Source organism: Ambystoma mexicanum, chromosome 2q (genome assembly GCF_040938575.1).
Source record: "Ambystoma mexicanum isolate Mex_15411 chromosome 2q, UKY_AmexF1_1, whole genome shotgun sequence".
Lineage (NCBI taxonomy): Eukaryota > Metazoa > Chordata > Amphibia > Caudata > Ambystomatidae > Ambystoma > Ambystoma mexicanum.
Genome location: NC_090924.1, coordinates 587,236,153 through 587,263,985, shown reverse-complemented (window position 1 = coordinate 587,263,985; position 27,833 = coordinate 587,236,153).

Sequence of the window (27,833 nt, the reverse complement as noted above, 5' to 3'; positions counted from 1 at the left end):
CTGCCCTTCGGCTCTTGTCAGCCTTTTGGCCTGACTGCATGAATCCATGCAGTCGAGTGTAAGGAGTGGCGCCAATGGACATTGTACAGGTTTCTTTTCATTGTGTTGGGGGTGCGCTGGGGCTGTGTCTTGGCCCCTCTCCTCTTCTGCCTGAATATTAATGACCTTTATAAATATCTTCTAAATTCCTCTCCAGACGTACTTAGGATAGGTGTTCATTCTCTCCTGGTTCTTGTATACGCAGATGATTCTGTCTTGATGGTGTGTACACCGAGAGCTCTGCAGGCTCTTGTCTCAGACTATGCTACCTTCATGGACAGGTTAGACCTAGTGGTGAATGCAGCAAAGTCGGCTGTAATGGTCTGTTAGAAGGGAAGGAGTGTGTTTAAATTCAGGGCCATACACTTCAAGAGCAGTGTGATCCCCAGGGTCGATCCTTTTGACTACCTTGGGGTCTGATTCCCAGCCAACGTTTGTGCCACTCCCCATATATCAATACAGGCTGGTGGTTTAAGCAGGCCCTGGGCGGGGTTACCAGGGCAATGACCATGATCAAAGCCAGACCAATTGATCTATTGCTTAAACTATACAAAGGCAAGGCAGCCTCGGTGGCTAGATTTGGTATCGAACTGTGGGGCTATGTGAATGTTGATGTGGTCAAAATAGTGGAGAATCATTTTTCTAATGAAACTGTTGGGCCTGCCACTGTCAGCTCCAGAATTTGGAGTAAACATGGAATTGGGTTGCAGCCCAATAAGGGATGTGTTCTCCTTGCAGCCTGTCCTGCACTGGCTTAGGCTTTGGACCTCACTCACAAACTGATCATCTCTATGAACGTTAAAGATCAAGTGGTTAAGATCCCATGGCTGAACCACGTTAAGAAACAATGGAGGGCAATCAATATCACACATCTGTTCCCGCCACGCACTGTGCTTTCTCCGACCATTTCCATGAGCATGTGAGCTCTAACAGAGAAAGTGGTGAGTTGCTGGAACCCAAGAATAGGGGGTTAATGACCATAATGTCCCTGGTTGTGCAGAAATATCTGTTGTGTGCAGAATTCCCTTTAGACTGTTTACTGGTAACTAGCGCATTCGTGCAATATTGGCCTGCCTTAATATACTTACTGTGAGCGGACTCATCCCGAGTGGGCTGGTCTCTCCTCATATACCTAAAAACTGCACTTTGCTTGAGGAAACGTATGATAAGTAGTATAACATGATAAGCAAATATGTTTGTATATTCCTGTGCTGTGTTGCGAAGTGTCTCTGGGTCTTCTCAGAGTTCTCATGGAAATGGTTCTTAAAGTAATGTATTTGTATTGTATTCTGCACTTTGTATTGTTTTTATGGAATGTAATCTGCATTGTATTTTGTATATTGTATAATTTTTATGGAATGTAATTTGCACCTCTGAAATTACCGCCAGCGCTGAATCCAAATCCTCCTTTGTGAGTGGCATTTCTCCAGCACCCCCTTGTCTCAGGATGGAAAAATGAATTGCCGACTGTTTGGTGGCGCTCGCTTGCCGCTTTGCTCAACAGTCTTCGATCTTCTCCGTCTGTCCCCTCTTTTTTGGTCCCATGTATATGCTGTCCACCTACCTAGCCAGTGCCTGGCAGCTCTCAGGGCGGTGTTTGGGATTTCCACCGGCTGCCTGCTCTTATTAATTCTCTCAGTCTGTCCGTTTCGAAGCGGCTCTGCCAACGCTGGGTCCCTGATTAATAGTTTGCGGGTGAATCCGTCAATGCAGATTCACTTCACCACTTGATGATAGCTAGCAGCGAGCTGCGGAGTCCCACATACCCATAGGCACCCACAGCCCTCTTGCCGTCTCCCACCACCAACCTGGTCCTCCCCCAGACCTTAGATTCTCTGGATTCCTGCAGCTCTATCAGCCATGTGGCCGCCGCAGCCCCAGCCACAGTCTCTCTGTAACACGTGTCACCTGCAGCAAGGGTCTGCCTCTAAATTCCTTCAAGTTTCCATTTCACACACCCATGGTCTCACTTAGGGGTCCAGTCAGTGCTCCTACTGCCAGTTGGAGGGTTTGTGCCACCCGGTTCCACTCTGCTCTTATCCAGATTTGATAGCCGACAGCCCCCAATCACATCTAAGTATGCTCTACTAGCAGGGACGCTTATCTGCTCCTGGTCCAAGTGCAGTGTCACCACGCTGTGGTCTCCTCTCTCCCTAGTGACACTGCGCTGCTCCTGCATCTGGGGCACACCGCCTCAAGCTCGCCTGCACAGACCACAACATGGCTCCTCCTCCTGTGCTGCTCTTCTCTGCCACTGCTGTTACAACTCTCCTGCTGCAGCATTTCCCGGCTCCCTCACAGGCAGTACTTCGTGCCTCACAGCCGTCCAGCCACCATTACGGGCCGACCGATTCTTCTCCTGTTGGGACGGCCACCCCGATCCACTCCACCATACCGCTGTTGGGTGGGACCCTCCTGTTTGCGTTGCCCCTTTAAGGGGATGTGTTTTCCTCACGTGTATGGCCCCTTTAAGATGGGCCATGACTGTGTCATGGCCCAAGCTAATAAAAGGAGCCCCTGCAGGCACGTGAGACAGAACGGCTGCAGACTCCATGAGAGGTTGGTCTGAGTCCGTGTCTCCTTTACTGATGTAGGCCGGAGGCCTACCCGTGGAGGCACAGGCCTGCAGGTCCTGTTGCCATGGGACCCCTTGGCCAGGACGGTGGCCTAGGTCCGCATGGTCAGGATCCTGGCAGGCTGTGCCCCCACCCCGATGGCGCTGGTGTCCCATAGCGCCGAGGGGCCTGCCGGATGGACATGGCAGGCCCCAAACTCCCACAGGCGCTGGGCCTGTTTAGTGCTGTGAGGAAGCAGCACCCCGGGGGCGCCTGCCGGATGGACATGGCAGGCGACCCCCAACAATGGCGACGAAGGTGGGATCACGAGTCCACATGGCCCCCCTGCTGCCAGTAAGAGGTGGGGGGGAAGAGTGTTTGACCCCACTGCGGGTCCAGCGTGGCCTGCGCCACACCGCCGCGGCGTGGGCGATGTAGAGCCGGGCTGCCCCGCGGTGAGGTGCACACCCCGCAGCGTTCCGCCGCAAAGAGAAGATATGTTCGGCGTAGGAGGAGCGGCGGCTCAGTGCCCTTGTGGAGGAGTGCGGGGGAACACTGACGTGCTTTGCCGCGGCCCTCAGTAATGGGGGTGCCCGTGCGGCCGGGATCGGAGCATGGTGGCCCCCCCTGCGATGTCTGCTGCAGGGATGGAGAGGCGAGCGGCCGCTGCCGCGAAGGAGGAGGACAGCGAGTTGTGCTGCCCGGGCCCCGGAGAGAGAAGAAGATGAGTGCGGGCCGTCCCGGCGTCTTTTGTCCCCTGGCCACGGCCCTCAGAAAAGAGGGTGCTCGTGCGGCCGGGGTGGGAGCCGTCCCGCCCCTGCCGCATCGGCGGTGATGGGGAGAGGCGGACAGTGATTCCTGGTGGCATCCGCTATGCGGGGCCACCGTCTGCCACTGCAGAGAGGTGCCGTGCCGGGGCCCTGTGGTCATCCCGGCCCGGCTGTGGTGGAGACTGCTCCGATTGGGAGCAAACATGGAAGAGGAGGCAGCGGAGGTGCAGCCGCGACTGCAGCGGTGTGCCCCTGGTGGGTCACGCTGCCGTCTCCGACGGCATCCCTGCCGCGTAGTGAGCTGATGAGCGGCATCTCCCACAAAGTTAAGGCCGTGCTGGCCCCGCCCCTCTCCCGTGGAAACAAACGACAAACAACCGCGTGAGACCCCGGGCTGCTGGCTGGGGAAACTGATGTAGGCTCCAGTCTGGAGCGATGGGTAGTGCCCCCACAGTTGCCGGCGGGCCCCTGTGTGACCTTGGGCCGTCGGTGGTGAATACTGCAGCGCCTGTCACTGGAGCATGCGGGCAGTGAAGTGAGGGCCTTTCGGTGATCCCGGCCCCGCTAGCAATGATTGATGGCAAGGGATAGGCTCCAACCACTCAGCACATGCAGCCCCAGCAGCAATCCTAGCCCCCCAGCGATGCGGAGGCGTTCCAGGTCGGATGACAAAGATGCCCAAAAGGACGAAAGGGGAAGCAATGTTGTGACTGAGTGGCAGTGCAGGTGTGCCCTAAGTGCATCTAAAGTGTGGACACCTGCCTGGGGAACAAGCAGGGGGCTGCTCACAACATTCGCAGAGCCCCACCATCGGCGTCACACTACCGCGTCACACTACCAGGGGTGCGCGATCCTGCGTGAAGAGGAAATGGCCTTGGTGCATAAAAAAAAAAAAAAAAAAAAAAAAAAAAAAAATAAAGAAAAGCAGCAACTGGTCGATCGAGGGTGGCAGTGCATCAGCACCAGCAATGGACACACTATGCTTAACGGGATCTCCACCCTCATGATCATCGGAACCCCGAGCCAGGACATTTCGGCATCCCACGCCCTGCACACCTCAATAACGGTGCCATCGGCAAGCAGGACACCCTACCAAGGAAGAATCCTTGCCGGCCCTGCGAGTGGCCTCGACACCTGCCACTAGGGTCCCCTATTGGACCATCTGAGGATCAAGGAGCTGGTGGCCCTGCTGGCCTGCTAATTTCACGCGGCGGGCCACATAAGGACTTGCTCCGGCCTGGAGCTGTGAATGAAGCGCTGCCCCTGCGGGGGTAATCTGCCCTGTGGTCTGGTGGCCACACAATCATGGAGGACAGAGGTGTGCCCTCCCCTGCAGGGTGCCATTCCCCTGCCTGGGGGTGGGGGAGATGTCGAGAGGGCCTCATCGGTGGGTCAATGGGGCCCCACTACCATATGTATCCTGGCCAATCCAATACCGCAGGGAGCAGTGGTCTCAGAACTTTATCGCAGAGGTGCCCTGACACGATGCCATGGAGGCCACCCTGACTGCCTGCCCTGTGAGGTGGCCCTACCACCGAGCCATTGCAGTCACCTAGTCTGCTCTCCGGGGACGTGACTGCCAACCACTGGCCAGGAAAGCGGGGATGTGGTCCAGTCTGGAGAAGTACAGTGAGAGCAAACATGCACCCATACTCCAAGAAGGTGTGCAGAAGGGAAGGAGCAACTGTAAGACACTCCGAAACAGAGCAGAAATGAGGAGGCAAGTTTGCTTTACAGGTGCCAGCATGGTGGGCAGGTCGGGATGGATCCGATCCGTCCAAGGGGACATGAGTAGTCATGTACGCCATGTAAACACATGCCACAGTGCAGAGCTAGTGCACCAGCGCTGCATCATGTCTCCAAGGCCAGGGTGCCTGAGCGCACTGCACTCCACGCATCGCATACCTCACCACCAGTACAATGCCCAAGAGGCTGGACGTGATGGACAAATGGCTCTGTACACCAAAGACTGCCCTGTGAAGTTGTGGTATGGCAGTGACCTGGCACCAACAATGGGATCACCGTAGCCGACGTGGGACCCTCACCCTCATTCCTCTCAAGGTTCACAGCCACGAGCAATTCTGCATTCAGTGCACCGCTCACCCCACCAAAACGGATGAGCATGTGGTGCTGCCTGCGCAGGGCTGAACAAAGTGAGTGGCCCCAACTCCGAGGAGGAGGCGCTGTCAGGTGGTCCGAAAGGGTGATGCCCGCCACGCACCTGGGACGCCAATCCAGCCCGGTATTGCCAGTCAGCCAAGGACTGGTGTTCTGTAACAGCAATAACAAAAGGAAGGCCTTCCAGCACAGAATCGGGCGTCTCCTGGCACAGCCCCCACCGGAACACAGGCCTCCCTGCCTGCCATGGTGGTGGCCCGGACCGCCTGGCACTAATGACACCCTGCACGACATGTCATCGAGGAAAGAGACACTCCAGACTGGGGAACATTGCTGAAGAAGCGGTGAGTGGTGTCCTGTCACCCCCATTAACAGCACATGGAGCAGCGTGGACGCCTTGCAATTTGTGTCTCGATGCTCTGCACATCAAAGGACAGTGCCGATGTGGCCCCTGGTATCTCCCAGGTGCGGCTTTGCCGGCTGTGAACTGTACTATCAATGGGCCTGGATTTGGGGAAGCGGCTCCTGAGCAGACGCTGATGGAAGACGAACTGGTCTCCTGCGGTCAGGCAATTGCTCAAAGAGGACTCTGTAATCCTGTGTGTTTTGATGCTGTGAACCTGCCTAGTAGGCCCATGCTTAAAGTGGTCTCAGTAAAGAACGGTAAGGTGAAGCTGTGGTCCTGCAGTTGCAGGGTGTGCACATAGTGCCGGTCGCCGCCTTTGGCGTCTTGTCGGGAGTTGCAATTCCGAACCCCAGGTTAATAAAGGTTTTAAAGTGTGGGGGGGGGACTACCTACACCTCACCGGCAGCTCACTGATCATGATGGTCACCCGCGAAGTATGCTTAGAATTAGTTAGTATGTGTTAGGTCTGTAACTGTTTGAGCAAGATAAGTATGTGGCGGTGGCATATCTTATTATTTGCCTACCCCACAAGTTCGAAACCGACAAGCGTTCTATTGTTTGTAACAGGTGGGGTGCCTATATGTCTCAGCACTGTTTGTTTGTTCATTATGAAAAAGGAGGAGTGTTGGGTGGGACCCTCCTGTTTGCGTTGCCCCTTTAAGGGGATGTGTTTTCCTCACGTGTATGGCCCCTTTAAGATGGGCCATGACTGTGTCATGGCCCAAACTAATAAAAGGAGCCCCTGCAGGCACGTGAGACAGAACGGCTGCAGACTCCATGAGAGGTTGGTCCGTGTCTCCTTTACTGATGTAGGCCGGAGGCCTACCCGTGGAGGCACAGGCCTGCAGGTCCTGTTGCCATGGGACCCCTTGGCCAGGACGGTGGCCTAGGTCCGCATGGTCAGGATCCTGGCAGGCTGTGCCCCCACCCCGATGGCGCTGGTGTCCCATAGCGCCGAGGGGCCTGCCGGATGGACATGGCAGGCCCCAAACTCCCACAGGCGCTGGGCCTGTTTAGTGCTGTGAGGAAGCAGCACCCCGGGGGCGCCTGGCGGATGGACATGGCAGGCGACCCCCAACAACCGCCATCCCTGTTCTGCGGTCGGCTCTTCTGCAAGCCGTGTTCTTCGCCGCCTCCTCCATAAGGCTGTCTGACTGCTCTGAAGCACATCTCCTTGCTCGACGTGCCCGCCTCTACGCTCTGCACTGTTTGAGGTCTCAGGCCTTGCATGGGTCGCCATTACTGGAATGTCTCTCTGTTTCTGGCCAGATCAGCCCCTTCATCTCACCACTCCTGCACACCGGCTGACCAGCCCATGCACAATGGGGCACTCGCCTTCTATTTACGAGGGAGATTGTTTTTTTTTAAACACATTTATCGATCCTCGGGACAGGAGCTCTCGCCAGCCTAGTCCATTCAGCCCGCCATATTGGCCAACCCCCTGACTTTGACCACTTTGGAATAATTTAAGACAAGGAATATTACCCTTTGGAGTTTATAGTTTTTTGGTGAGTGCCAGAATAGTATTACGGACAGAGGACTTACTTTATCTGGACATCTTGACATGGACAGATTCATTAGCTTTTGGTGGAGGTAGGAAAATTAATCCTAGATTAGGGATAGTGAGGCATTTTCCAACCCTTTTTCATGTAAATAAAAGTTTATAGCCACAAACAGGTCTCCTCTGTGTCCGTGTCTCGTTCCTGTCCCCTCACAGCCCCCTATTTAATTCTTTGGGCTGGCCGTTCCCATGCTGTGCACTTTGTGTTGTTAAAAGTGCTCCGGCACAGCACAAAGTCAGATCCATGAATCAGAATATTTTTTTATTGTGGCACAAAGTGTACATTTGCGCACAGTGACTTTTCGCTGCACTAAATATATTGGCCCTCATTACGACCCTGGCGGAATACGAAAAACGATGGCGGAAATGTAATACCGCCATCGAATACCGCCTGTTGCGATCATGACCCGTCACCGTAAAGTACGATGCGATTAGCGACACCGTAGTGAACGCCAACGCTAACTGCACCAAGTACGCGCACGCGCGCCGTGCAAAACCGCAATATCCGCCATGGCGCAACGGTACGCGAATGCTGACCCCAGCGGACATTCACTTAACGCCATCAAGCATGGCGGAAAGTACCATTCCGCCATGGCGAGAACTACGGCATCGCGAACCAACCGTAATGGCCCTACTGAGTGCCTGTACTCCACTCCTGGCCACATTGCACAACTCCTCGTAGGCGCAATGCAGTCACACCATGCAACCAGTGAAATGTACAAGTCACCCATGCATGCCAACGAACAAATGCATGCAGGGGACCCAAGTGCCCTGTGAGTGGCCATCCACAATTGGCAACACACCATTGCCGTACTGATGCAGCACAGGCATCTGAAGGTGCAAGTACACCAAAATGAACTGAAAATTCCATGACACAAAACAACAAAACAACAACAGTCCCCCATCGCTTGCCACCAGTGTAAATCAACATTCAAAGCAGTAACCTGAGGGAGACTGCACCAGCCCTGTACACATGCCAGTAGTCAAACCAACCATCAGCATAAGCACGTACCACACAACTGTACCCAGAAGCCGGAACCCAATGCAGAACACCTCACAATACATCGCGCCACAAATCGGAATATGCCACATTACTAGCAAAGAATAACGCTACACGGTTAATATCTGAATATAAATTTAATGCACATCAAAATCACCAAGCCCATACAGCCATTTGAACATAATACCCACAAATGATCAGCATTACTGTGGGCTGCATCCGCAATAAATGACCAGCTTCCCCATGTGTGACGCCCTGTACCTTCATGGCACACAGGGGCTACATCAACGTCCAAAAAGGCAACATGGAAGCGCCTAGGACTGCAGGGCCGTCCCATGAAGTAGGCACTAGTCCAGCTGGAAGCTAGGTATGCTGCACCTAGCCACTAGTACTGCGTAAGGGCATGTGGGCCATTGGCGATCGTCCCATAAGATCGTAATGGTGCTCCACTGATTAACTCGAAGCTGCAGGTGTCGACTGTAGAAGCCATCTGCAGGAGTGGCGTACAGATGGCAGCGGCAGAAGGGGAGGAGATACCTGTCACCCAAATGAGAAAAATGATAGTATGGGCATCCGAACTTCATATGTATTACTCACTTCATTCAACACACCAAACCTACAACCATATGCATGCTAGCCCACTCATAAGGATCAATTGCACCCAAAAATCACTTGCGAATCATCACGACACAAATCGAGGTGAATACACTATTTCAAACGAGTGTCTGTGTGCATGCGCCTGTCAGAACAGGATCCATCAGATGGGATCATCAACGTGCATAGACACAAGTGATTGAAGGCGCATCGAGACAGGGAGGGTTCAACAAGGGCAGACAGACGATGGTCCCACTATGGCAGCCTTGCATCACATAGCGCAGGGGAAGGGGATAGATTCCAAATAGCCATGTACATGGCAGACTCCCAATTAAATCATCTTTCCATGCATCCATTCATCATTCCCTCATCCCGTTATGAAAACGCCTGAATATTCACTCACATAACATTCGAAATTTCCATTGAGTCTGTGCGTAATGCAGCCTTCAAAATCCACTGTGCTCCTGCCCGGATTCCTTGTGTAGTGAAGTCACATGTATTTGGGAACGTCCTGCCTTATCGTCCACTACGCTATTGCGCATCCCATTCAAATCATATCAATCATTGCATTCCCGTCATGGGCCCTGTCCCAAGGACATTCAACAATAGAACGTTACATTTCCAGTCAAACCTGTGGGCGTCTCCACGCCGCTAGTTGAAAACCGAAAGCGCTGTCCTTCGAATTCCTAATTTGCAACATCACATTGAAAAGGCATCTGTGAACGCTTGTATTCACAAATACATCTATGCAGTGCGGCTGTGTGTGAAAATGGTAACTGGCCTCAATCACTGATGGGACTCCCCGCCGTCGGTGAACGTCGGTACAGTGCTGCATGAGGGTCCACTGTTGATCGAGCACTACATTCCACTGACCCTTCACAAGTCTGCTCGCGAATGCAAATATAGTATGTGCAACAATGGGACCATAGCAGAATTAACATATAAACCAATATTCCACTGCCATCGGGATTAAGAACATGAATGCAAATGCAAGATGCCATGCGTCGAATTGCAGCGTCGTGTGCGGGACGTGCTCGCACGAAAGGCATTGCAGCTGACACAGGTGGAATGAATCACCACAGGTGAAGGCTATACAGCCTGAAAACACATAAATTGCACACCCAACCCCCTCCCCCAACCACACCCACTCCAGAATGCTACCGGCAGGACTAGCGATGTTGGGCCTGGGGGACCTGATTGCACTGCAAGTACTCCAACTTCAAGAAGAAGACGAACGCCAACTACTACAACAACCGGCCGCACAGAGGAGACGCAGGAGGAGGAGGAGGAGGAGGAGGAGGAGGAGGGCAAGGCATGACCAGCAAGCCCCACCAGCACAGCCACTACCACCACGCAGGCAGCCCGCAATCCCACGCCTCCGAGCTAATCCGTTCAACCTCACAGCTGAGCAGATCCACACCCTCTACCGTTTGGACCGGGACACCATAACCGCCATTGTCGACATGACACACGCTGACCTTGTCAGCATGATAGATAGCCCAACCGCCATCCCACCACTACTGAAGGTGGTGTCTGTACTCCACTTCCTGGCCACAGGCACCTACCAGCACACAGTCGGACAGTTGCATGGCATTTCACAGCCACTATTCTCACGGACACTATTCCAAGTGCTTGATGCCCTCCTGAAGCACTCAGACGACTACATCACTTTACCACGCTCGGAGCAGGAGCTTACAAACACAAAAGTGGGATTCCATGCACTTGGCGGCATACCGGGTTGCATTGGTGCCATCGACTGCACCCATGTGGAATTGGTTGTCCCACATGCCATGGAGGCCCAGTACCGCAACCGGAAACAATATCATTCTATCAATGTACAAATGGTGTGTGACTCCAACAGGATCTTTACACATTGTTCTGCCCGATTTCCAGGATCAACACATGATTCTATGGTCTTGCGGAACTCTAGAATACCACGCTACATGGAGCGACACGCAGGGCGCCGATCCTGGCTACTGGGTGAGTCTCATTTAATGCATGAGTATGTGGGGTAGGTGATGCGTGAATGACCTGGCAGGAAGGGGGGGGATGCGTACGTAGCAATGACATTCCACAAACATCCTTTGTTGTCCACATACAGGTGATGCCGGGTATCCACTGAAGAGATGGCTCCTTACACCAATCCGGAACCCACAGGACCAGCATGAGGAGGACTACAACCATGCCCACTCACGTACCCCTGTGGTCATAGAACAGGCATTCGGCCTACTGAAGGCTCGTTTCCGCTGCCTCAGCAGGTCTGGCGGGGCACTCCTGTACCGCCATGAGAAGGTGGCAAAGATGGTCATGGCATGTGTCATGCTACACAACATGTGCGTACGTAGGAATGTGGCCATGCCCCCCGACGCAGAACTGCTAGCACCTGAAGATGGTCATGATGAGGGTGGGGATGTGGCAGCACCTCAAGGGGTCCGCGAGGCACAGGAGGCCCGTGAATTATGTCAGAATCTCATAGATGCATGCTTCTAGCACTCACGCCTGGTGGCTGTTACATGGACACGGGACTTGTGGCACTGTGTGTGTCTGGAACATGCACAATGTGGACTGTACGCCAAGATAGGCCTCGTACACAGAGATCAATGTCCACACATCTCATTGGATGAATATGAAGAATTGTATTGCAGATGTGAAATGACATTACACACCCAATCGACCCGCCACCCAAAGAAGCACAACACACCCCCTCCACCCTCCTACCCCCCCCACGAACACCAGTGTCCAATGACGCTCATTGTCAGTGGGCAGACGCTATTGCAAGCCCCCTCTCCGGGTATCAGGGGCACCCCTGCCTGTGGAGCGCCGGTTCCTCCCAGATCTACGTTGGGGGCTGCCCTGGATGGAACTTGCAACGGATGATGTCTCTGCCTGCTCACGTCCATGCATGTCCCTAAGGGTTTGTGAGAGCTCAGTGAGCACACGGCGCACAGCGGCAAGTTCACCACATACGTCTTTGGACGTCGCATGCAGTTCCCCCCTCAGGCTCTCGGTGCTTCTCTCCATTTGTCCCCTCAGGCTCTCGGTACTTCTCTCCATTTGTCCCCTCAGGCTCTCGGTACTTCTCTCCATTTCTGCCCTAAGTGTCTCAGTAGATGTTTCAATGGCTGCCTTAGAACCCCCACATTCAGCAGCATGCTCCTTGAGGAGCGTGGCCAGTTGCTGCTGTTGCACTATCATCTGCTCGAGGGACTGTTGCCTCTGCTGGGCCATGCCCATTTGCGGTGGTGTCACAGAGGGGCTGGACGCCTCATGTTGCCTTGCAACAGGCCTTGTGGGGGTTGGCCAGTCGTCGTCTTGTGGGTGCCCCTGCGTGGTTTCCTCATGGTGTACGGGATGATACAAACAGGGGGATTGAGACAGGTCATGGATGTGTCCTACTTCGGCAGCACCGTTTTCTGTGTCAGAGCATGCTGGCATGAATGCAGTGTCACCTAGGGTGCTGCTGCCACCAGAAGCAGTGCCTTCTGTAGCATCCGTTGGGGGGACCTGTGGTGCTGCTGTTGTGGACATGCTGGCTGCTGGGGTGCCTGTTGATGTCCCCTCCAGTGTGCTGCCACTCGATTTGTGCTGCTGCCGTGTCTTGATCCGTGCAGCTGAGGTGGAGGGTCTTTGGCCGTTGGTCTTGGCCCTCTTTGCAGGTGTGCTGGTAGGGGTGTCCTGAAGCTCGTCGTTGGAATCGGACCCTGTGGTGGAGTAAAGGAGGGCGAGCGTTATTCATGGGTCTGTGGTAATTGTAATGGCAATTGTATCACATGCATTGGGGTGGTACCTGGGGGTGATTTGGGTCAGGGCCTTGGAGGTGGTCTCATTTTTGTGTGCATTGGGGATGCAGTTATTTTGCAGTCTGCAGTTAGGGTGTGCATGCTGCACATGTAGAGTGTGTTTTTGGGATTTTTAAATATTTATTTATTTAATCTGACTTTTAAGGGGCGCTGTCATGGCAATGTATGTGGTCGTTCTCCTGGACATGTGTTTCTATTGCACTATGGGGACACATGGTACTTCACATGGTTGGTAATTGTGGATTTGGCATAGTTTTATTTGGGCCACCTACCTGATTCTTCTGATGCTCTCCATTCCAATGGTGGAGGCACAGATTTCTTCCCAGGGGGTCAACTTGATGGGTGATTCCGATCCTCCCCCGGTAGCTGTGGCAATGTTACCGTTGGCAGAGAGTATGCTCCGGACGCGTATCCGTAGGTCGTCCCATCGCTTTCTGCATTGCTGTGGGTTGCGGGGTGCGGTCCCCACCGCACTTACCCGCTGTGCCACCAGCGCCCATATGGCCTTCTTGTTCGCAAGTGCCGTCCTGGTCATTTGCGTAGAGAAGACGACGGCAGCATTCTCCTGGAGGGTCTCTGTGAGTACGGTGAGTTCCTCGTGGGAGAAGTGGACCTGCCGCTTGCGGTCGCACGGTTTTTTAGCAACTTTTCCCATATTTATTTTTTTAACTGGGGTGGCTAACGGGTTGGGATGTGTCTCAGGGTCGGATTTTTAATGGTTGTGTTGGGATTCTGATTTTATAGGTGTACGGCGTGCTGTTTCCCGTTCCGGCCCCATGTTTTTACTTCCGTTTCCGTATATTTACGGTGACCGTATTTTGCGCTGACCGCTCATTACGGTGACCGCTAAGATGGGTGGCGGAATTGCACCTAGGGCGACGTACGACGGCGGTAAGGGGCGTTTTGGGGTCATTTCCGCCATCGCGGACTTTGCACTTCCGCCATGGCGTAATGCTCGTGCCCGATGGGTCAGAATTAGCCGCACTTTCCTCCATCGTGCAGTGGCGGAAACGCTATTTACGCTATGGCGGTCATGTCAGTTACTTTCCGCCAGGGTCGTAATGAGGGCCATTGTCATTTAGGTCCTATATGTTCTAAAGGCTGCTGGCTAGGCACTTTTTAAGGCCATGCAAGTCTGAGAATATTTTTACATGCAGTAGGACATATTTAGTGTCTTACACAACATAGCTGCCACCCTAACTACACTGCCATATCTCCGCTGATGTTTTCCTTTCACAACCTTTTTTAAAATTGTCTGCCATTTTTGACCTTTTATGTTTTCTCTTCTTCTTGTTTGTCTTCTAACAATGTCAGCCATCTTCTTTTCATCTGTTTGTACTGTGTTTTTCTTTCACCTGTCCTTTCTATCTCTGCAGTTTCACATTTGGTGAAATCTTTCCCTTGGTCTCTTGTTTCTCTCTTTCCCACGAATGTTCTAATCTTGCTCTGTTTTCTTTAGCATTTAGCTGCGTGTTCATCTCCTCTCCGTTCCTTATGTGCCTTTCTCTAATTATCTCTCCTAATCCATTTCTTCTTGCTTTGTTGATCCTTTTTTCCAGCTCTGTTTTCCTTTCAGCTTTTCACCTTATTTTCATTTAGCCACCATTTATTTCACTCCAAGACCCTATAAGTGCTGAGAAGCGGGGCAAAAGGCAGCTATAAGGGGCCATCACATTGGCTCGAAACGCGTGTATTTCTCTAAGTGGCTGGATTTCAATGACCTAATTTTTGTAGGCGGACTCATTTTGCATTACTCGATGGGATCTCTGGCATCTCGCATTGTGGCATTATAACTTGAGTGTAATGTTTGATCATGTCTCCCTTCTTTTTTTCACTCCAAGAGCCTCACTTTTTAACCGAAGGGTGGCATCTTGTTGCAGATTTTCTTGCAATTGACATTCGGAGTTTTTCCACCAACAGGCTTGAACATTATCATTTTATGAGTGGTGCCTTCCTCTGCCACTTCATCATGATAACTGGCGATTTAATGACAAATATCATAGAACTCTTATGGAGACGAATACAGATAGTTGCTGGTGGCTTAATCATTCATTTTTTATATTAATTCTTCTCTGACATATTTGCAAGAGAGTGAAGCATTTCTTTAAACATTCCTATTCCCTAAATGTGTCTCTTCTTATTGGTGGCTTTGAGGGGGACATTGTACAAAATCATCTCTTGTTAATAACAAGCTGGTCTCCATCATTGTTTTTTTTTTTCCTTTTATTCATTTGTCCATTTAAATTTCTGTAGGAAATGTGAATAAGGACCATGGATAAGTAACATTTATGTAACTTAAATAATTGAACAAAATCTTCACCCTGATTGTTTTTCTTTTATTCATTTTCTCATTGAACTTGGTGTAAGAAATGTAATTGGGTCTGTCAATATGGAGCAATTATGTTTTTCAAATAATTGATCTAGATATTCATCCTAGAAGATTTAAATAGAGTACTTACCGTGGCAAATGGTACTTTAATGATTCACAAAGGATTATTTGGTCTGAAAAAAATTGAGTCTCCATTTATGGGTAGCGTAGGCATGGAGGGTACAATGATATCTGTAGGAGGACAAAACAAACTATGATGAATGGCATCTGGTCAGTACAGGGGATCTGAGATATGAAACCTTGTGTAGATTGGCTGAAGGCCATATTGTATCATTGTATGGTTATTCATTATGGACAAAAGAAGGTTATTTAAGCACAATTTTTGCTTAATATGTTGAAGTGGTATAATCCCACAATTGCTGACTATTTCGGAGGTTGGAAGCAGAGAGAGGTACTAAATTCCAAGTTCTAGTTGATGTTTGGCAAGATTTCTTAAGCAATATATTTGTTTCCAATAACAGCCACTTCAGTGGACCTTTGCTATGTATGCCCCTCAATATACCAATGGAAACTGAAATACTAGATTTGATTAGAGGATTAAAAGCCTGGTGTGCTAAAAATACAAAAGAAGAATCCAGATTGGTGGTGCCTCTGATAAATACCTTAAACATTGACATTGTAGAGACTGTCAAGACTCAAATGTTTTGTCAAGATGCAAATATAGTCCCCAATGAGTTCTGATCCAGTGGTGTGTAGGTTAATATAACTATTAGATAAAACAGGGAAGAGTCTTTGCAAAATGCTTCTCAGTTTCAAAGGTTGGAAATAACTAACTGTTGCCTTCAAATGCATCAAGGAGGTTTTAGAACTTGTTTTGGGACAATTAGCTGGGCCTTTGGGAGTTAACTGTCAACTATAATCCTGAAAGATAATGGTGGTGCTTTGGGTCTGGTATGATTTTGCTTGTATGTAGCTTGTTCATGTTCTGCCCTATTCGGGGGTCTGCTGAATTCCACCTAGTGTTAATGGCATATATATCCCATACCTAATGTACATAGAAGATGCTGCCCTTTTAGCTCAGACAATTATCCATCATCAGAAAATGCTAAACGTTTAACTTTATATTGTGTAGTGAACTATATTCAAAGTAATGAACAGAAATCTGGGTAATGGTGGTTTTGGCAACAAGGCCTATTATTTAAGGTAATATGAGTGGTCTTGTATAATGCCTGCAGGCCACAGTTGGAGGCCTCGCTGCGCTTGGCTCTGTAAGAGTAAAGGGTGGCACGGTTCATTAGTGGGAAGGTGGGAAAGGCAGATGCGAAACCTATGGTGTTGATGGTTGCAGGTCAGAAGTACCCAGTTCCTGAGTGCCAATCTTTTTTCTTCGGGCATGTCAGACGACTCTTAGGAGTGTGTTATCCATAGGGAAGAGCCCAGGATCGGATAGCATACAGCACTATGGGTATGGACAGCTGCTGATGTTGAAGAGTACGCAGGGCTAAAGAGGACAGCTTAGTTGAGGCTCGGTTAGTGTTGATGTGCTAATAGCGGTGTCTGTGGTGGGCTTCCGAGGGGTGTTTTTGTGTGTAGTGTATAGTAGTAAGAAATTTTAGAGGGGTATTGGTTAGTCACGAGAAGGTGGAAGTAAGCCTTACATGGTAAACAACCTGCAACCTTGCACACTCCTACCCTTGGCCATTTGCATGTAGGTCCCATTTCTCTAGCTCCGAATGCCACATTTCTCTCTATTCCTCTCTCTCTCCCATCCCTCTCTCTCTCTTAAATACATGCATTGTACCCCATGAGAAAGAAAGCCAGCATCTACAAGTAGGGAGATGAGGGAAAGAGTTGGTGTGGAAACTTAGACATTAGCATAACCAGCTAAGCCTTATGGGAGCCAATAACCCAAGCTTAAGAATAAGGGCAGCTAAAAATGTGAGGGTCACACTCACCCATTTCACTTCCCTATTATGTTGGTTAACAGGCTGAGATATGCCACACATCTTAATCTAACATACTCAGGTGCTATTTTAAAATGTGTGTTTGTAGCCAGTCTAAGCTCAACCTTGGTGACTTCAATATAGATGGTAAAAAGAAAATTAGTTATTTCTACTTCATAGAAAATGCGGGGTTGTCAGCATGGGTGTTCCCATAGAATTGTGTGGCTACTACACAAACTAAATGCATCAATAATGGGTATATGAGAAGAGTCACTCAAATGCGCCAACTCCTAAAAGTCATCAAATGAAAGATTTCCGTTGGGTGAGTCAAAGCTGGTGATTCAAATCAACTTTATTGACATAGTGTTGTCTTCACACTAATTCAATTTCAGCTTGTTATATCCTTCACTCCAGTCAAAACAAAAATACCTTGAACTGTTTTATTCACAATCAAATTATTGTTATTTCCTCAATTATATTAAAAAAACCTCTACACGTGTTTCCCCGTTGCCAGGTTGCAATGGTTCATCAGGAGAAAACGAATAGTATTATTCTGTGAAGAAAAAAGAAATGGAAAAGGAAAAAGAAGGAAAACAAACATCAGATTAGTGTTTCCCGTACCGGTTTATGTATAGTCAAATAAAGTGTGCCTTATTTTCCCTCTTTAAAATTCTGAAAAAGTTTTATATTATGGTGACTCACCCCAAAGTATGACGATATTCTTAAATCAAAATCCTAAATCAGAAGTAAATGACTCCCTTCTGTAAAGTCTGGTTTAGATCCGGTTTAAATCTTAGGTCTTTTTCTTATGGCTGTGGGGAAGAGAAAAAGGGACAAAGAAAAAGGGGAAAGAATAGTATTTGCCTTTAAATGTTTTGGCTATAAGAGAAGAGTATATAGGTTTGCAAACGATACAAGAAAAAATAAAGTTCCAAGTATGTCTTACCCTGGTTCAGGTTCATTTTTAATGAGCAGTGTTAAGCATGGCCTTGATACGCCTTTCCCTCTCCTCGGGTGCTTTTGCATCTTACTGTTGTTTGAATTGCGCTATTTAAAGCGTTTAGACCGACACGATGACGTCACCACACCACGCGTAACGTAAAAATTCGTGACGTGATGACGTCACCGCGCCGGAACGCACGTTATGCTCCCGGCGGCCATTTTGGAGCATTAGGTATCACTTTATGAGCCCAAATGGCGCGTGCCAACAGATATGCTCTAAATTATGAATTTGTTTAAAGACTCCATGCAAGTTTATAATCGCTGCTGATGTAAGTAATGCTGATTCTGACTGTATAGTTTTATAACATTTTTGTTTAACTAAATATTTTTAGCAGATCTTGCTGATTGATCAAAGAGGATCAATAAAAAAAGGTTTAACATCTAATGGCTTAATCAAAAAAAAATTCAAGATATATGCCCCTAATTTTAATTATATAGAGAAATGCAGAGAAAAGGGGCTGAAATGAATAAAGGTATATCTCTGTATAACAATTAGCTTAATAAACAAATGGGTTGCCCCTGGTGTTGATTGTTTTGCATGTAGAGAGGAAAGGACAGATGAAAGAAAAAGATTTACATGTTGTATGCTAATTTTCACAAGAAATTTCTTCATGCATTATCCAAACATAGTTTATAACCAGTTGTACATTTCTGAATCACAGTTCAATCCAGAAGCACAGACATCAAAAATACAAATCCATTTACTCTCATGTTTGCGTAATGTTTCCTCTTTGTTATCTCCCCTTGGGTGCGAGGAAATCTTCTCCAAGCCAAAGAATTTGAGTAATGAAGTGTCAAAATTAGAATGCTCATTAATAATATGAACAGACAGGGGTGATCTAAGGTCCTTGTGCTTGATGGCTCTAATGTGCTCAAAAATCCTCACCTTCAATTTCCGTATTGTGCTCCCAATGTAAAGTTTCTTACAAACACATTCAATACCATAAATCACAAACGTTGAGTTACAGTTAATCAATTGATTAATTTGTTTTGTTGTACCATTTGGTAGGTCAATTTCTTTCTTTCCTTGGTGCATGAGTGGACATAGTTTGCAGTGTCCACATTTATGTGTACCTCTGATTGTAGCTTGAAAAAATGCTTTCTCGATAGATTTAATCGGTCTTAGAAAGCTAGGGCTGATTAGGTTCCTGATTGTTGGTGCCCTCCGAAAACAAATGCTTGGTGTGTTATCTAAATGTTTTTGAAGACTTGAATCGGTCAGTAAAATGTTCCAATATTACGATAATATACGTTTGATTTTGATAGCCTTAGTGCTGTAGGTTGTGATGAACTGGATTTTATGTTCTGATGATCCAATCTTGGGTTTGTCAATTAATAACGTTTCCCTTTGAAGTTTTGTAGCTTTGTTTATTGCAGTTTTGATGTTAGTAGATCTATATCCTCTTTGTTTGAATTTTGTTATTGTCTTTTTCAAGTTTTCTTGGAAGGTGAGCTGAGTACTACAATTTCTTTTTATCCTTAAGATCTCCCCATAAGGAATGTTATAGATAATATACTTAGGATGATAGGATGAAGCAAAAAGGAGACTGTTTCCAGCTGATGGTTTTGTGTATAATTTGGTTTGGATCTGGTCCTCCTCCACATATAATTCTAAATCTAAAAATTCAATGTTGGTTAGACTGGCTGTTTTTGTAAATGATAAGTTGAATGTATTGTTGTTCAAATGCAACACATAGGTATCAAGTTGCTTTAGGTCTCCTTCCCAGATTATTAAAATGTCATCAATAAAGCGACCCCAAAAGCGTATATTGTTGGAAAAACGGGGGTGTTTCCAAGCATGTTGTATCTCAAATAGTCCCATAGGTAGGTTGGCATAAGAAGGGGCAAATTTGGACCCCATAGCAGTCCCCTGCAATTGTTTATATAAAACATTGTCAAAAATAAAGATGTTATGATGAAGACAAAAGTGTAACATTTCCATGATCATTAGATTTTGTTGTAGGAAGGAGACTGATCTTGTTTTAAAAAAATACATTGTACTTTCCAGACCTTTGTTGTGCTTGATGCTGGTATATAGTTGAACTACATCTAGTGTTACAAAAAGATAATTATTGTCCCACGGTATATAGTTTAGTTGCTGGATTATATGTTTAGAATCTTTGACAAAGGATGAAAGGTTTGCTGTTAATGGTTGGAGATGAGTGTCAATGTATTGAGAGATATTTTCAGTTATCGAGCCAATCCCATTTTTTATTGGTCGCAATGCAGGAAAGTCTTTAAATGCCTTATGCACCTTGGGCAAGAAATATATTGTTCCAAGAATGGTGTCTTTGCAAAGTAAGCATTGATATTTTTTTTCGGTTAAGAGATCTTGATCAAACCATTTTTTGATTTTTTCATTCCATTCAAGTTCTAACTCCGGTAGCGGGTTATGGGTTAGTACTTCATAACATTCTTTCATGTTGAGATGCTTCAATCCTTCCCTGATGTAGTCTGTTCAGTTAAATAGAACAATTTGACCACCTTTGTCTGCTGCCTTTGTTATGATGGACATATCTTTTGCTAAATTGTTGAGAGCTCGTTTTTCCTCCTTAGTTAAATTGTTCCTTGTTTTGGTATGCTTGTTGTCAAGATAATCCTTCCGTATTTTGTTGCTCACTGTTTTTTGAAAAACTTCAATCACATTATCTGAAGAAAGAATTGGAATAAATGTTGATTTCGGTTTCAGTTTGGTTTCTTCTGAAAGATCTGTAAATATTCCTAGCTCTTTCAAAAATATGTCTTTTGTGTAAGATTGATCTTCTTCAATATTTAGCAAATCTACAGTGTCTTCCACCAGTTTTTCAGTGAGTATGGGTGGCGATGGTGTCACTTCTTTCTTTTTTCTTAAAGTGGTTTCCTCAAAGTATTTTTTGAGTTTTAGTTTTCTGCAAAACCGAAAAAGATCAAGTTGAATCTGAAAATAGTCTCCTTGATATGTAGGGCAAAAAGACAGTCCTTTACTGAGGGCTGTTGTTAATGCCGGTTTGACTTGGTAATCACAAAGGTTAATGATTAGATTCATCTTCTCTTCCCTTGCTTCTGTGCTCTTGTTTCTACTCCTTGATTTTTTTGTTCTCGTCTTGCTTCCTCCTCTCTTGCCTCTAGGGCGCTTGGTTGTGAGGTACTTGGAGGTGATTTTGGATTGGGTGGTACTCCCCGGTATATGGGGCTGTTGGTCCTCGAACTTTTTCTTTGTCGCAAAACCTCTTCCAAAAAAGAACATCTTTTTGGTTTCGGATTTGGATTCATTTCAGAGGTTGATGAGATACTCAAGGCTGGAGCTGTCATTGCTGGTTCTGATATCTCTTTATCACTTGTAAATTCAATATCTGAGGATGACGGAGTAGAGAGATTGCTTTTTGTAGTCAAGTCTTGGCTTTTACTGCCTTTAGGTTGAATTGTTGTTTTAAATTGGTATCATATTTTCTGTGAAAAGTAAAGATTCTGTTGTTGATATAGCCATCCTCATCCATAATGTTCTTTGTTTTTTGATTTTCAGGCCTTTCTCATAGTTGGCTAGAAAGTCATCCATAATTTGGTAATTTTTAAAGGTGATTTCCGGACATTCCAATGCTTTAATTGCCTCTTTCGTATCATCAATGTCTCTCATGATTTTTTCATGTGTTTGAGCTGCTTGATTGATCAGTCTTATCATCATCTCTTTGGACGTGTTGTTCAATAAATTTACCCAATACTCAGGTGCTATGCTCAGCGGCCTGCTGGGACTTTGGCTTTTCGAGGGCAGGACCCATCGAGGTGGGGCAAGATATTTGTCAGGGGTTGGTCAGAGAAGGGGCCAGAATCCCTGCACATTTTGCCAAGATGTCTACCCTGCTATCACCCAGAAGACCCAAACTCTTCTCACAGAGTCAACATTGAAACCCCTTCCCCTGCTACTGTGCTCTAGCACCTTGAAGCGCCCTTGAGTCTTAGACCAAATAACCGGACTGATTCAAAGAAAATTTGAATTAAATTGATGTATGCATGTCACACGTTTTCTTGATTACACTTTATTTATATAAAGCTAGATGTGTCATCAATGATGTCATCCTACGTGGCATATTGTAAAAAACTATCGAAGGGTGGGATTGGATTAGGGGTAAAAGTCTGCATATAGAATGCATAGGTTTCAGTCTCTCATTGGCAGCACCTTGTCTGTAACACACTCCCTGAGCTACTTCTGCATACGTAGTATACTGATTACAGCAAAGAATATGGCAGTGGAATAGTAATTTGCAACATTGTATGTAAAAGTGCATGGCAGGCTTTTCTCATTGGGTGGCAACCCAAATCCAACCTTGGGCATTCGGCTTGCTATCAGCACGTACATAAAAACGAAACCCAGGTGCTTTGAGATGCGTCAGCTCTCCCCTTGTTTCCCCAATTAGCCTATCCTCTCTCACTGGTAGGCCTCATGCCTGTGTCCTCTGTTTGAAGGTTGAACTTGCCAGTCTGCACTGTCTATAACAGTCAAGGGAGTGTAGGCACACCATTATCTTAGTTTCAAGCCTAATGAATAGCCCTTATTCACGTATTAAGAGACCACAAATTTCGACTGTGTATTTAACACTTTTTGATTAATTTATACTGGGTGCAGTTGCTCCTCTTGGCCTTTAGAGACTTGCTCACTGTATCCCATATAAAATTTATACACTTTTAATTGTCCAGCACTTGGCATCTGTAAATGTTCTTGTTCTTCCTAATCTTGAGAAATATGTCCTACGCACATCATCCGCTCATTGAACTCCCTTCGTACTTTGACTCCATCTGTCAAAATAACATCCTTGGTCCGAGGCCAATGTACTCCTTTATTTTTCAAGGGAAAACAGCCTCTTCATTGTCTTTTCACTTTATGCTCATGGGCTTGTATTTTGAGGTAGCTGGGTTGATTGATATAAGCTGTCATCCATCTTCTTCTAATGGTCATCTTATACGTTGAATATATACCCCTATAAGTAAACTTTTATATGTTCTTTCTACCTTGCGTTACAGTGTATTCCAGTGAGTCACTTCATTCTTCTTTGTGTTAATGATTACTTTATAACGTAGTATGTGTTTCTCTAAGTGCTCCAATTACATTTTCATTCTTAAGTATATTCATATTGGTTCAGCATACGTTCTTATATCTTCTTTTAACATACATCCATTCTGTTCATGGCTGCATTTCTACAGCTCAGCAAAGGGCATCCTTCTTGGTAGCATTCCTCCACTATTTCAGCTTGTGCGTACACTCTAAATGAATGCCTGAGCGCATATCATCTCTCATATGCTCAATGTCGTACAGGAAAATTGCAAGGATCGATGCACGTGTCCCAATCGTGGCTCTTCGTCTTTCTTTCCAATGGGATTGTGCTAAGGGGGCGGAGAACAGGGAGAAGGTGCCCATCTGCTCCTCTATATTATGAACAGCCATTATGATTAAATAAACAATACAGTGGTTTAAGCGATACCACTTTGAGGGAAGGTTACATCATTAAATTGACATCATTATTATCGTGGTAATTCAGTCTGGTTCTGTTCCAAGATGAGAAACTCTGTAAATTCACAAAGAATGTAATGAAGAAGCCAAACACAGTTGTCATGTTCCCAATGTATTCCCAGAAAAACTGATTTGCAGACGTTGGGGCAGATTCTCGTCATAGTCCAGATGATATGGACATTCCAACAATTTGACACCACATGGAGTTCCTCCTATACAAAACCCAAGAGGGTCCTCAATACCACAAGCATGTGTAGTAGCCTTTGATGAGAAAACCTTGGGATCCCTCTCAGTAGGAAGATGGTAGACTGTCGAGGACTCTAACAGGTCCAACCTTCCAACTGGGAAGCACTGGGACATTTTCCATGGTTGAGGTGCTGCAACTTCCAAATTCCATTGTTAACAAATTGACTGATGTGTTTATTTTTGAATATTTTCCATTTAGGAAAATAGACTAGGAAAAACTGCACTTTTCACTGATATTAATTGGTTTAGCATTAGAACTGTTGTTTAGAACTAATCATTGGTGAGACAGATTTGGCAAAACTCAAACACACAGAATTTACATGATTTTCCTGAGTTTCGACATTTGAGGTTTTAGTGGGTTTGACCTCACATCTATATAAAAAGAGGCAGATAAATACTCTCGACAGATTATATTTGGTATTTGAAGTGGCTGTTATGGCTCGGCCATGCTAGGGAAGGGATTAGTAGTATAGTTAGGGTAAAGTAGTATTAGATCGAAAATGGAGCCTACGTGGAGTTAGTTGGGATTCTTCTGGGGTGGGGGTGGCAACACATGATTTATGGATTAGCCGTGTGAATTATGGTCCGGGGGCAGTAACATTCACTTCTATTTGTGAATTGTAGGTGGAGGGGTAGGAAAAAGCCACTTGGATTTAATAAGATGAGCAAAACGCATAGTAAAGTGTTAAAACACTGAGAACCCCAAATGCATTTACTAGGCATATGTGAAGGCCAAAGTACTGGGAACTCCATGTGAATTTTGAAGAAAGAGTAAAAGGCCTTAGCCCTGAGAACTGCATGTGGATTTTGAAGGAGGAGGAGAAGGCAAAGAACTTTGAACACATATGCATGTACCATGTGAAGGGGGTATCCAAATCAGTGAGAGCCCTGCATGCATTTGCTATGTTTAGGAGAAGGCCACAGCACTGAGATCCTATATTCATTTTGTAGGCAAACGAGAAGGCCAAAGCACCTAGAACCCACATTCATTTACAAGGCATTGATAGCACCCAAAGCACAGAGAACCCACATGTATTTACTCGGAGTAGGAAAAGGCCAAAGCACTGAGGACCCGATGTGCATTTTGTAGGCGGATAAGGTCAAAGAAGTGAAAACCCCATTTGCATTTACAAGGTGCTAAACATGGACAAAGCAGTGAAATGCCCACATCCATTTACTAGGTGGAGAAGAATTCCAAAGCCCTGGGTATCACACGTGCATTTTGTAGGTGGAGGAGAAGTCCAACGCACTTAGAAACATACATGCTTTTTTAAGGTGGAGGTGATTGCCAAATAACTGAGAACCCCATTTACTAGATGTAGGAGAAGCCCAAAACAATAAGAATGTAATTTAAGAGGAGACCTAAGCAGTGAGCATAGCAGAAGGCCAAAACACTAAGAGTCACATGTGCGTTTTGTTGGATGCGAAGGCACAGCACTGAGAATGTCGCATGTATTTACTAGGTGTAGGAGAAGGTCAAAACACTGGGAAACCCATGTGCACTTTGTAGGCAGAATAGAAGGTCAACACAGTGAAAATCAGCATGCATTTTGTAGTCAGGGGAGAAGACTAAATGTTGAGAGACCCACACACATTTTCTAAGCGAAAGGGAAGGCCAAATCACTGAGAATGTCACTTGCATTTACTAGGCATAAGTGAATGCCAAAGTACTGAGCACCCCACATCTATTGTGTGGATGAAGTAGATGGCAAAGCAGTAAACAACCCATGTGCAATGACAAGGCATGAGGAATGAGAAAGTGCTTGGAAACCATGTACATTCACTAAACAGACGAGAAGAACAAAACACTGAGAACCCCATGTAGGTGTATGAAGGGACCTAAAAACGGAGAACCCAAAGTGCATTTATTAGACATAGGAGAACAGAGCCCAGAGAACCCCACATGCATTTACTAGGTGTAGGAGAAGGGAGCTGTGGAATAAGTGAACATGTCTGAATCTACTGCAGGAACCATATGTGGTAGGGGATGGGATGAGGATCAGCTGTTACAGCAGCAGCTATTTGCATTTAAAGAATATGTATAGTATGTGAGTCTCTGTTCCTGCCATGCCAGTCAATCGGTAGTCAAAGTATTTTACCCACCCCTGAGTCCGTTGGAAACAGATGACAATGAAGATCATGACAAAGATTATACTCCATCCCCTAATTTAACATTGAGACTCCTCAGACACCAATATTCTGAAACAAAAATGTGAGGGAGACCAATAGACAGGAAAAGAGGGTGCAAACATTACAGTACACAAGCGATTGTCAGGTGCAACACAGTTCACACGAAACAAGCTTCAGGCACTCCCCATGCACCATGGGGAATGTGTGACTAAAAACGGTCCAACTAAAATGCTAGTGGTAGTGCAATTTACAGTGAGACCCACCAACAGCACTTGCTCCTCATTCAAGCGCAACAATCCAGCATTCACTGTAAAGTAGTCAGAGTAGAACCCAATAAGGAAGAGAGGGAAGTGCACTTCTAAGCCCTCACAAAAATAAGGAGCCTGGAGTTATTTTACATTAGAAATGCAAGAAGCTGATCTTGCCACCATCCATATAAGCAAGTATAGTGTCTTGAAAGGAAGCTGAACACCTGTGTATTCACCTATTTCCTGTTGGTCCCCATTAGATAGCATCATCCACATGCTTGGCAAAACTAAAGGGGCACGTTGCAGCCTCCCAGCAACCCTCAACTGTACACAATGGTCACATTTGCGTACCATCATACACGACTACACAACAATCACAGATTTTCACCAGACCATCTTTGGCTGCATATCCCATGGGCTGGAAACAACTTATTTCCCACTAAATGCACCAGGCCCCTGTTGCAGAGAATTCCCACTAAATGAACCAAGCTCCTGTTGCAGAGAATTTTGAGCATGTAATAGAATGTCACAAAAGATTTAAAGACTAATCAATTACAAATCCATTGTAGCACTGTGAGGGTAAAAATGTCCACCTAACAATGGACATGTGGACCAGTGTTCAAGGCACTGAATGCATGCCCATCACTGGACACTGATTCACCTTCCACTGTACCTCTCATAAGCAATGCCCATGGCAGTAGCTTCAGAATTTCATTTACTAACAATCACCATGTGAAAGAAAGGGTTTAGCAACTGGTCACATGGCAGAGTTAATATCTGGGAGTGTCTCTTCCCTCCTGATTTACAGGTTATTCTACAAATATACAGAAGGAAAGATGTTAGTTAACTGTTTTTGTTTTTTAAATAATTCCTAAAGAGTTGGGTAAAAATTAAAAATTCGAGAGGGAGCTTAAAGAACACATGCAAGCAGATCATGTGATGTTGTCCCTTCTCCCTGAGGGAGAGACCCTTTCCATGAGGATAGGGAGGACAGGCTGCTACCCAGTAGTCCCCTGAGGGGTGGTACTCAGCAGGTGGATCTCATGGGGAGAGATTCCCTCTATGGGATAGAGCGAGGATATCATGGGATAATACGGTACAATACACACTCACCCACCTTTCTCCCCTACCTTCTTTCCTTCCCCAGACTATATACTTTCCTCTATGTATTCATGCTATAGCAATGATACCACTACTACGGGGACGAGGAAGATTAGGACTGACACCACTGAACGGTCCCCTCAGGTTACTGAGACAAGGAGGATCAGGACTGACTCCACTGAGCTATCCACACAAAGTACTGTGACGAGGGAGATACACGGAGACCTAAACAGCCTCAGAACCAGATTGAACATTCTAGATGTCAAATCCCAAGTTACTTAAAGATGGAAGAAGGACTAACATTGTTGTCAGTCCCTCCTCGAAGGGGAGGTCCTTTCCCACACCAGGAAGAGTGGAGCCTTCAGCTGCTGACTGGTACGTAACGGGGAGATTTCCGGAGTCCCTACCTGCTTCACCAAAGACTTAAGTGCTGGAATAGGGCAAAGCAGAAGGCCCAGCTGCAGGAGAGCGCAGTGTGACAGTCAAGCAGGTACGCACAGCATGGTTCC